Raw genomic sequence first — 10907 nt, 5'->3', positions numbered from 1 at the left:
TTTCTTCAGGAACCCCAACAACGAATATCCACCAGCCATACTAGCCATGTACCCTACAATCTTAGATGCAATACCATGTGCTTGTATCCCATCTATCTGACTCTTTGCTACTTCCGTTAACCCACGATGATTGGCAATCAAGTGCACTATTCCTGCCAGTGTCAGCTCATGGTAGTGTTCGACAACTTCCTCACCTTTTAGCAGTTATCATTTTTGTCTAAAAATACCGATAACATTGCCTTGCAGTTTGTTCTTGTCTCGGGTTTGTGTATCCTCGTTCTGACAACCCTGTCGTAGTGTTTACATTCCCTCAATCCTTCCTTGTTGCAAAAAAAACCTATATCTAACCGAATTCCCCTTACAGTCTTTCTCGGAGTCACCCTTTCGCACCCCAAATCCATGAAGTTTTCCAAACCTCCTATAGAACTCATACGCATTATCAATGCTGACCTAAACTTTCTTCAAAATGTCATCCCCACTCAATCCGCCGAGGTCTTCCAACTCACAACATTCATCATCGGCCACACTACCGCTAAATTCTCGATGGTTCAACTCCTCATACGCATCACATTCACTCCCTCTGCAATCAGCATCCCCCTCGCTTAGAGTCACCTCCATCTGTACCTCAACAATACATCGAATGAATTAGGAATTGCAACATCAACAATCAACAAGCACATATTCATGTCGAAGTAACACCTTTCAGCTACTAATTCTACCCAACATCAGATGCTTCTAAAGGTTTTATAATGCAATTGATATACCTCATTTGTTATTCTTTCAATAAAAATTTTAACCTCTCCCTCGGGATACCAACTCTCGAGTAAATCTAACTATACCATACGCGCACACAAATATACACACGAACAATCTAATTGGTTTGGTTTTATATCCATGCCCCACGACAAAGCAAGCTGTGGGGTTCCGGCCACTCAAACGGGAAATGGTCTTAACCAGCTATTGTTGTTTGGCATTTGCTTTCATTGCATTTCACATTCTACCTAAATTAATAGTATAATGAAAAGATTTCAATAAAAGATGTAGTATCATGTCAATGTTAATAGATCCGTTAGCTCTTTCAAACCCCTCACAAACCAATAAAATGGCTAAACAACGACGATAATCATCATAACTCAGAAAAACAACCACTGAAATTCCCTCAACAACAACACAACTAGTATTATTAACTCAACATCCTATAATTAAACCCAACAACTCAGATTTAAGATTCTTATCCAAGACTTATATCATTTGATAATGCCATGTGAATCGCTAGAAACATGTGAAGTGTATGGCTAACCCAATAACGAAAGTTTCACCCTTATGTCCATGCCCCAATCTACCCCCTAGAGGAATGTGTGCTTTTAAGATCTCTTTTATATTGTGGCCAATCCCGAAGTTGGTTCTATACATGTGACCAGCTATCAGGAAAAGAATCGCAATAGCTAAATGATGGTGCGCAATATCAGTCAGCCATAAGCTTTGCGTTTGTGGATGAAATCCAAGAAACAGGCTGGCTCAACTTAAATGCGATATTATAGCTTCTTTGTGGTCTAACGTTCTTGCCAATACATTATCCTCGTTTTGTTCTGAATTGTAATCTCTAAAAAAATATAGCTCCATGAGCAAAAGCTCCTGTCATAATGAATCATGCGATGTATTGATGATGAGTATATAATGCCGCTTGAGTTGTGAAATCTTGCCCTATAAACGCATAAGCAGATAGCTAGTCGGTTCTTATGATTCTAATTCGTAGAAATTCCGTCCAGTAAAATGGACGAATTATAAATTTCTAAAATAATAGATACTCAGCAACCCAAGATCACACAAGCAAAGCTATAGTGATGAGGGACGGCTTACCCGTGGCAACGGATTAATGGTGACGATGGTAATAGCACAATGGATACGGCAGCGACACGGGAAATGATAATAGCTATCACGAACACACCAAGAACCCCGCATAAACGACATCATGCTAACCATCCCCACCGACATGCAACCGACTCGATCTTTATGCGACAACAGTGAGGTTAGGGACAATGACAAGAACCGGGGACAACCAACGATAGCGATGACAATCTTCCAGCTGGGTAGATCGCTAGACTGCTAAGCTCGATCTTGACTGCTCGTTGTTGTTTCACACGTTCTAGGGTTTCTTCTCAATTCCATTCCTCCAGTGACACAGTGACATAGGATTCGAATGAGAGTAACTAATGTTCTCACGGTGGACTAAAAGCCTCTCTTCACTCACACATGGGAAAACAACTCCTTCCATGACTATCATGAACAAAAATAATTTTTTTTACTCTTTAATGTTTTTTAACATTGGACTTCATTTCCATCATCTATGGTCATAAGAAAAAAAATTCCTTTTATAAAACACGTGTTTCCACCACTTATAGACATACAGGATCAACAGCTGCTAAAGAATCTTTCTTTCAGCACTATAGCAGCTCTCAACATAAAAGCATAAACTATGTTTCAGGAATCCATTTTGATTATTGTGCGTGCATTATTATATTGTATTTTACCAGTTTCAACTCCGTGTGGGGGAATAGATTAGATCAAGAACAGTATATATATATATATATATATTGAATAAAGTATGTTTTTTATATTTTAAAAATATACTTAAATTTTGTTTTGTTTTAATTAATTTAAAAGTTTTTTATTTGTATCAAAAATATTTTTGACAGATAAATTTTTAAATAATTTAAGACCAATCCAACGATAATGCATGATAATTATGTTTGATTTGTTTGTGTTAAAAGTTATTCTTATATAATTGTTGTTGAATTGGTTCTAAATTTTTGAGTGAACTACCAATTCGGTCCTTGTCCATTTCTCAGAATGATAACTCGACCCTTCAAGATAAAAATGATCCACTTCGATCCCTGTTCTCTATTTTCGTGACATACAACGTGGTCCCTGTGGGTGTTTCTCCGTCAACTCTGAACAAAAAATGCTAACGTGTCGGGTTCAGAAATGAACAAGAGCTTAATTGTCTCCAAATTCAAATCAATTAGGGGTTTATTTATCCTTATTCTTTAAACAATATCTTTTCTAAATTATTTTTTATTCATTATATTAATATTCTTTTTTCAATAAATTATTGAATATATGGTATAATACGTATAAACTAATTAATAAATTATTCAAATTTAAAAATATCATTTATTATGAAACTAAATAAATATTTCTCAAATATAATTTTTAAATATATAAATAATAAACATTAAAATTTGATTAACACATTAATAATAATAGCCCTATGATATATTATTAGTATTATGATCCAAATAATTTTCACAATAAAGTGAAAACTAATGAACACATTATTTGATATATAATAAAAAAATTTTGAGCAATAATAAATTTAATTTTTTTATCTCTTTAAACTAAATTAATAATTTTACTTGATATCTTTGCACTAAAATATACTATGAATAGGCTACTAATACTAAATGAAATAATATATATATATATATATATATATATATATATATATATATATATATATATATATATATATATATATATATTATGGAGACCATTTATAAACTCAACAAACTCAAAGTATCAATAATACTATTAATCTATATATTAATAATTCATATTGTCATAAAGTTACAGATCGATGAAGATTTATTAATAAAAAATAGTGTAGATTAATTAAAATCTTATGTATATTAAAATTCAATTAAATTTACACATATTTTACTAATTTTGAGTAAAATATGTGTAAATTTAATTGAATTTTAATATACATAAAACTTTAATCCACCTTATTCTTATATTGATAAATTTTTATCGATATGTAATCTTATGATAATATATATTATTAATAGAGTAATAATATTATTAATGCTTTGAGTTTGTTGAGTTTATAAATAGTCTCCATAATATATATATATATATATATATATATATATATATATTATGTTTTATGTTTTATTTCATTTAGTAGTAGTAGCCTACTCATAGTATATTTTAATGCAAAGATATCAAATAGAATTATTAATTTAGTTTAAAGAGATAAAAAATTAAATTTATTATTACTCATAAAAATTTCACTATATATCAAATAATGTATTCAATAATTTTTATTTTATTGTGAAAATTATTTAGATTATAATACTAATAGTATATCATAAGGTTATTATTATTATTAATGTATTAACCAAATTTTATGTTTATTAATTATATATTTAAAATTATATTTAAAAATTATTTATTTAGTTTTATAATAAATGATATTTTTAAATTTGAATAATTTATTAATTAGTTTGTATTATGCCATATATTCAATAATTTATTGAAAAACGAATATTAATATAATGAATAAAAAATAATTTAAAAAAGATATTGTTTAAAGAATGAGAACAAATAAATTCTTAACTAATTTGAATTTAGAGACAATTAGGTTCTTGTCCATTTCTGAGCCTGATACATTAGTGTTTTTTGTTCAGAATTGATAGAAAAATATCCACATAGATCGCATTGTGTCACGTGAAAATAGAAGTTAAAGACCAAAGTGAATTGTTTTTATCTTGAAAAATTATGTTACCATTCTAAAAAATGGACAAAAATTAGGTTGATAGTTTACTCTAACTTTTTTGAAAAATTTGTTGACAGGAATATATTTAATATGAATAAAAATTTGTTAAAATAAAATTAAAATAAAATAAAATTTAAAAATATTTTTAAAATTTGTAGTTAATTTCAAAGACGAAAATATATTTTATCCATTTTTTTTTTCTTTCGGCGTGGAAGGGTTGATAATTTCCACCATCGAAAGTGAAAGACTAGAGGGAGCCCCATAGTCACTTGACGAAGATTCCAATTTTTCAATTATACAACTGAAAAGCGAAATGAAGCTTCTTGGCTTATCATGTCCAATGGGGCCCCCAACTAGATAGAAAGATCTTTGATTATGTGGTTTCAAATTAAAGTATTTGTTTGTTCAAAAGGATTTATGATTACAAGTTTCATATTTATCAAGTATGAGTTAATTTTTAAAATCGTGTAAAACCTATTAACTCAAAGATTATGACTAGATTAGTGGCTTGAAAAGTTAGAGAAAAAATGCTTGCAAAGTTAGTAAAAATGAACATTATTGTTCCTGTTTTACTTTATTTTTGGTAATTTTAATAAGATATTAAATTAAATTTTATTAAAATTTTAATTTAAAAAGTAGATATGATTAGAATATATTAAAATCAATTAACATATACTAAGTATATCAAAATATTTATTATAAGATATTATGTCTTTATTATTTTGATTCTCTTAACACCTATAAATACTATTTTATATTGTATCATTCTAAACAACTATAATACACACAAATCATTTATCTACTGCTTAGTGGTAGTGACAGCCGCTGCTGGTGGAGCTTCGTGGCGGTGCTGGACGGTGAGACAAATAGAACAGGAGAAAATGACTCGCGGCTAACGCTGTTGCGAAGAGGAGAGAATGAAAGATTGGGTTGGTTTCGCTGAGGGGAGAGGAGGCGGCAAAAGGAGGCTGCAGAGGCTCTACCAGTAGTGGCAAGGTTGATGGAGAGAGAGAGAGAGAGAGAGAGAGAGAGAGAGAGAGAGGGTTCACGCTTTGAATTTTAGGGCTCGTTACCATCAGATTTACTGGCAGATAAATCCGACGGTAACGCATTGCTGGTCACCAAAATGCAGCGTTTCACTAGCGTTTATCAATGAATTTTTCTGTTGGTAAATTCCACGCTACATTTCGCACCTATTTTTCTCTTTTTTTTTTCTCCAATTATTACCGGCAAATTTACCGTCAAAAATGAAAATCTGCCGGTGATGATTTGACTTGACGAATTTGACACCTAAACCATCAATAATTTGCCGGTAAAGCCGACATTAATATACGATGCTAAATCCGATGGCAAATTGGACGATCTTCAACGTTTTTCTTATAGTATATAATATTAAAAAATCCGTGTACTCAAATATAAGAAATATGCCTTCGCTACAAGAAATTCATTTATTATCATCGGATTTATCTTCGAATTTTACATGGGACAGTTATGACGAAATTACCATAAGATTTTACTCGGACTGCTATAATAATATATCTGGCCAAAAGATTATCGTCGGATTTGATCACCCATCCCAAAATATGACGGTAAGTTTGACGTCAAGAAACGAAACGCATCATTTCGACAACTGTCAAATCGTTATCGTTAGATTTTTTAACCGATAAATTCAACAGTAAATTTGGGATAAATTTAAAATGCGAGCCTCTTCCTCGTCATTCTGCGAATCCTCTCTCTTCTCTCTTATCTCTCCCTCTCCTTTCCTCCATTGGTGGCTGCTGCAACTAACCCTCCTCCACCATCGCCCACTACAATCATTCTGATATATGGCAACATATATTCTAAACAATACTTAAAAAGTGTTGTCTAAAATAATAAAAAGCAACTCTTAATATTTATTGCAAAAAAATAAGATTATTATAACTTTTTAAATCAACATGTTATAAATGTTTTTTTTAGTTAATTAAAAAACATAATAAAAATATTGCTTTAATAAATTAAATAGACAACATTTATCGTATTCATATATTACATTTTATAAAAATTGCTTTAAAATTTTTAATAAACATCAACTTATAAAATGTTACCTAAAATAAATTAATATTTTTTCTTAAAATTATAATCTTCTCACCAAATATTTTAACAAAAATTATTTTTTTTCACTTTAACTAAAAAAAAGAAAAACAAAACCCTTTTCCTCCACAGGCCTTCAATTCATCATCTTCTTCTTTTACTGAAATGCCGTCGCATTATAAAACGTGGATGTCACTGCTTTGAGAGTTTTAAAGGACAACTTTGCCAAATCTATCTCCACCCATTGCTGCCACTATGCCGTCACCGTTGGAAGTCACCATTGCGTCGCTGAGGTCCATCACGCTAGAAGTAAGCCATTTTTCTGTTTTGTTTACTTTTTGAAAAGAGAAAACTTTAAATCCTATTTCACTGAAATAGATTTTACTCTCTACCCTATTCATCATTGCGGTGCCACCACCAGAAGTAAATTTCCATTGAATTTTTTTTATAGTTCTTTCTTTTTTAAAATTTAAGGTATTATTATAACTTTTATTAATTTTTTATTTAATTTTTTTATGAAATGTGTGGCTAGGATTTTAATGTATTGTTTGTTAGATTAATTTAATCTAAATAGGAATTAAATAAAGTTAGGTTAGTTAAGTTTTAAATTAAGTTAATTAATTAGATAAATTAATTTTTAAAAGAAGTTTTTTATTAATCTAAGATTTTATTAAAATTTTTATTAATTTTTTTATGAAATGCGTGATTAGGATTATATTATATTGTCTGTTAGATTGACTTAGTCTAATTAAAAATTAAATAAGGTGATGCTAATAAGTAAATTTATAATTTAATTATTTTTATTAATTTAGGATTTTATTAAAATTGTTATTAAATTTCTGATTAAATAAGGTTGAATTTAGTTTAGAGTTGAAGTTAGTGTAATTTTAGATTGAATTTAAGAGAATTCTATGATGGTGAAAGAATATCAAGGTCCTTAAAGGACTAGGATCTTTATGCAATTTTTTTAAATTTTGGAACTCATTTGATATTAAATCCATCCAGAATTAGGATATGTTTTTTTGCTCATTTACACATGTGACACAATTATATTTGACTTTTTTAACTACTAAAATGACCATTTCACCCTCTATACAAATAAATCTCTATTATATATGGTATTAACACTTAACAGAACTTAATTTATTCTCCAGATGCTTCATTTTTTTTTACTTCCCATATATCCAGTTGCAAATTAAAATTATTACATTGCATAAATGAATTATAATTAAAATAATTCTTTTTATATATTAGTGACACATAACTTTATAATTTAAATAGTACCTTTCATATAGCAGCGACACATAATTTATATTTTAACACTTGTCGAAAGAATTATATTGACATTTTATATATTGAGTAATCTATTACACTAGTTTTATTTTTATATATCCTATTTATACTTCAAATTAATTTTATTCTTATAATTAGAGCCGTATACTCATTAGATAAATATAAAAATAATATTATGTAATAGAATTATTTATTTCAAATTTTTAAATAATTAAATCATATAGCTGAATATATATCTAATATATAAATCATATAAACCTATATTAATTATAATAACTTATTTACAGCCTTACATTGATAATTCAATTTCAATTATGGGGTTCATGCAAGCCAAACATGTTACTAGGTGTATGTCGTGAGCAAGTTGCCTGATAAGCGTAACCTAATTTTTCTCGAGTGTTGTTGTCCCATCTAATTGAAGTTAAGAACCTGTACTAATAAATTATGCCACGATTATAATTGGTATACTCGACAAAATCGGATTTAGACACATGATTTATAGATTTAATATTGCTTTACTTATTATAGTGAATAATTAGAATGTATTTTGATATTCATAAGTATTATATATCATACATTATTCATACATAATGAATTATTAATATTATTGTTATATTCATTATTATTTTATGTCAAAGCATTAATATTGGACTTTTCCTTTCACATAAAATCCACTATATTATAACCAGTCTCAGCCCATTCTATTTTCAAATGCAAGTCCGAATAAAAGACCATTTATCTAATTCAACGTCATTTACAATTAACAAAGCCAATTCAGCACTCATTTATCTAATCCAATTGGCATGAATTGCAAATATAATAAATTTTGGGACAAATTCTCCTATAAAAAATTTCACCTTACGGATGGCATGGAGAGTCATTAGTTTCGAGTATTCCCACCGAGTGCTCACAGAATCAGGATTGAGTTTCCTCATCATAAACAATTCTTTGAATTTAGGTAAAGTAAATTAATTTAGGATTTTGGATTAACATTAAGTAGTTAATTACATAGATTTACGATTTACAGTTTATTGGATCAATTTAAGGTAGTTAGTTTCATTAATTTTTATAAATATTTTTAGAAATTTTATTAATTTTGATTTTTAATTTTATTTATTAATTTTTAACTTTTAATAATTTCATCTTTGTTTTATGATTTTCTTTTGTTTGAACCTTGTGTAGTATTATCGTGAATTGTCTATGTTATGTATATATATAGGTTGTTTGTATAGTACTAAAATTGGTTTTTTATCTCTAAATATATTAAATTGTTTAAGTTTTATGTAGGACTAATTTTTTTTAGGATAGAGTTTTAGGATGAAAGTGGGAGAAGATTGTTTAGTAGTGCCTTTTCACAAAATTTTTGTTTGCAGAAAAATTATAAAGTAATATGGAAATGCGTACTAAAACGGCCAAAATTTCATGTTTTCTTGTATGCTTGTTTGTTTTAATATATAATTGCAATTGTTTAAATTGTAAAAACTAAAAAATTATTGTGCTGGAGGTCCTTGATTTAAGAAAAAGCTCTACCAAATTTTCGTTACAATTATTTAAAGACACGTTTAGTTTGTAAAAGTTGAAAATTAAATTTGGTGGAGGTCGTTAATTATAGCTAAAAATCTGCCAAAATTTCTAAAGCATTTAAAAAGATGTGTTGGTTGTTTGTTTTGATATATGCTTACAATTATTTAAACTGTGAAAAATGAGATATTTTTTTGTGGAGATCTCTAAATTTAGAAAAAACTCTACCAAATTAAAATTGTTTAGGGACATATTTGGTATGTAAAAGTTGAAATTTACATTTGGTGGAGGTCATTAATTATAGCCAAAATTTCTAAAAAATTTAATAATTAAGTTGTATTGTTTGTTGAATTCTAGGTTCTTTGTAGCAGAATAATTCATTTGCGTGAGCATGTCCATAGCTTGACAACAGAGCCTGTAAGATCAGGGTTACCAACTCCATTTAGCTGAGGAGAGATATAATGAGTTCTTCGCACGTACGCATGGCGGAGAGAGATGCTCGGAATGTGAAGACAGAGTCCCTGAGACAAGATCTCAGACAGGAGGTAGAGCACATACAACGCATGTGACAGCAGTGATGGAGGCGGCTCCTCCTTATCTGCACTTGCACTAGCCCAGACACCAGTACCCACAACGACGTCACATTAGGACTAACTGCGAGATCATTAAAAGGAGGATGACGATAATGATTATGAGGATCCGTAAGATTTAGTATTTTTTTTATGTCTAGCTTGACATTACAATCCATTATTTCATTAATGAAATTACTTTATTATGTTTTTAGCGGATATTAATTCGAATTATATTGCAGTTTTTTATTTTAATAAAACATTTAGTTTTCATTAATTTTTAATTTGAATATTAGTTATCACAATATTATTTAGTTTTCATCGGGTAATAATGATGATAATCATAATTAAAAATATTAATAAAAATTAATTCATTTATTAAAAAAATAATACTATCAAATTTTGCGTGTGATAAATCTGACGGCATAATTTATTTTTTAATATTATTTTATTATATGATAGTACTGTCGGAATTTTTCGAAAATAATTTTGACGTTAATTAGGACACAAAATTTAAAATGATGCCAAATTTACCGTCGGCAATAAATAAAAAATGATCATTTTGAAAGCAATTACTGTCGGAAGAATTCAACAGTAATTAGCGTCGGATTCCTAAAATCCGTCAGTAATAAATTACTGGCAACGTTTATATCGTCGATTTTGTTCGACGCTAATAATATTATCATCGTATTTTTTAAAAAGTTAGGCCGGTAAATCCGCCAATTTTAAACGTTTTTTGTAGGAGTTTAATTTTGATGCACTGACAGTATAAAATATTTTATACAGTTGTGCAATCACATCCATTCTTTTGAATGCCTATCCGTCCGATCAATGTGAAAGGTAGTTCTTTTTGCTGATGTGACATTACGAAATTAGATGTACGTATAAAACTA

The 10907-nt window shown here is 28.9% G+C and overlaps 1 long non-coding RNA gene across 1 annotated transcript; it reads left to right on the top strand.

Annotated features, from left to right (window-relative positions):
• Window positions 1–6734: 6734 nt before the first annotated feature.
• LOC140178836 (uncharacterized) lies at window positions 6735–10298 on the top strand. The gene is made up of 2 exons (XR_011871777.1): window positions 6735–6940; window positions 9803–10298. It is a non-coding gene; the product is annotated as an uncharacterized lncRNA (long non-coding RNA).
• The last annotated feature ends 609 nt before the right edge of the window (window positions 10299–10907 follow it).

Source organism: Arachis hypogaea, chromosome 14, assembly GCF_003086295.3.
Source record: "Arachis hypogaea cultivar Tifrunner chromosome 14, arahy.Tifrunner.gnm2.J5K5, whole genome shotgun sequence".
In the NCBI taxonomy this organism is placed as follows: Eukaryota; Viridiplantae; Streptophyta; class Magnoliopsida; order Fabales; family Fabaceae; genus Arachis; species Arachis hypogaea.
Note: the sequence above shows the minus strand (reverse complement) of the source record. Positions and strands in the feature narration are given on the sequence as shown.